The sequence below is a fragment of the Rhinopithecus bieti genome, unplaced genomic scaffold (assembly GCF_001698545.2).
Source record: "Rhinopithecus bieti isolate Rb0 unplaced genomic scaffold, ASM169854v2 scaffold_13348, whole genome shotgun sequence".
In the NCBI taxonomy this organism is placed as follows: domain Eukaryota; kingdom Metazoa; phylum Chordata; class Mammalia; order Primates; family Cercopithecidae; genus Rhinopithecus; species Rhinopithecus bieti.
Genome location: NW_016808764.1, coordinates 2620520 through 2622333, shown reverse-complemented (window position 1 = coordinate 2622333; position 1814 = coordinate 2620520).

Sequence of the window (1814 nt, the reverse complement as noted above, 5' to 3'; positions counted from 1 at the left end):
AAAAGAGGACTTTAAAGGGTGGTATTTCATTAAAGTTTTAGAAATTTATCAGGCTTGATTACTTAAACAGTTATATAAAGATCTTTCAGATATTTAGCTGAGGTTAATTCCTTTAAAATAAACCATATAGGTCACATAGTACCAACAAAATATGTTGATGAATCCTTGAATATTGCCCTGATTATATCTCCTTGGGGAATGAAGAACTCATTAGCATTAATTCCATGTCAGTCCTCCCTGCCTTGTTCCCCAAGTACTTTCCAGACTGGCTTGGCATAAAAGGGTGATCAAAATGTATGTAGCATGGCCAAGTTTCAAATGAATGGCTCATCTAACTCCACTGATTAAATACATAACATTACGTAGTTTGAAAAGGCTGTTGTGCTTCATTAAGTTTACTTTTCTGTCTGAGAGCTTTAAAAAGGTAAATTTTGAGGGGTGGGATAGGGAGAGGATTCTATAAATTCTTGGCTCTTCATATTCAAATGGCATATGCCTATTTCCCAACCCAAGGGAAAATCCTCAAAGCTGAGAAGTGGTTAAATTGGTAACAGTAAGGGTGTGTGTGTGTGTGTGTGTGTGTGTGTGTGTGTGTGTGTGTGTTTAGAAAGAGGAAGAGAGAAAGATAAACCTGTTTGCTTTCTGAAACAAGTAGTAAAACAGGTTGTTTAGGGTAAAGTCCCTTGAACTAGATAATTGATTTTAAATACATTTGCCTATAATACTACTTTATATTTACATAGTGCTTTGAAAAGTTCAAAGCATTTTTACATTTATTATCTCATTTGAACTTCATAACAACCCTATGAAATAGGTACAGCAGGTATTATAATCCACCACCGCCACCACTTAAAAGATAGCTAAACTGAGACACAAGCATGTCGAGAAACTTGTTTAAGGTCACATAACCAGTTGGTGTTACATCTAGAACTGGAACATCAGAATTTTGAAACTGAAGCCTGTGTTTTCTTGGCAGAAAGTGCCTCTGCTACTGCTTGATCTACGCAGAGTTCCTGTTGAGATTTGTGGCTACAATTTAATTGGAGAATACAAATCAGGCATGTCTAAAGAGCTCTACAGAAAAGAGATTGTTTCTTTTAGATCATGACTGTGTTAGGAAAGGGAGGTAGAGAATGGAGTCAGTTGTTTTGGACAATGCAAATTAAAAACAAACAAAAACACTTTGTAATCAGTTTCTGGATACGTTGGGATCAATTCATTCATTAAATTGTGTATTCATTTTTTAAAGTATCTATTAAGTGCCTTTATATAAGAGACTGCCGAGCACTTTGGGAAGAGGTAAAGAAATGCATTCAATTTGTGGGGAGGGGGTGTGGGGGAATGCTTTGAATTATACAAATAATCACTGTTTTATTCATTGTTCAATACCACCTGGTAGATGAAATAAAAAGCCCTCCTTGCAGAGAAGCAAGGAAAACAAAAACAGATGAAGGAAACTGGGCAACTAATTTCTTTTAATTCTCTCCCTGTCGGAGGCATTAAAAAAAAAAAAAATTGAGGCTGGGTGCGGTGGTTCACGCCTGTAATCCCAGCACTTTGGGAGGCCGAGGCAGGTGGATCACAAGGTCAGGAGATCGAGACCATCCTGGCTTACACGGTGAAACCCTGCCTCTACTAAAAATACATAAAATTAGCTGGGCGTGGTGGCATGTGCCTGTAGTCCCAGCTACTCGAGAGGCTGAGGCAGGAGAATTGCTTGAACCCAGCAGGCAGAGATTGCAGTGAGCCGACATCATGCCACTGTACTCCAGCCTGGGCAACAGAGTGAGACTAAAAAAAAAAAAAAAAAAAAA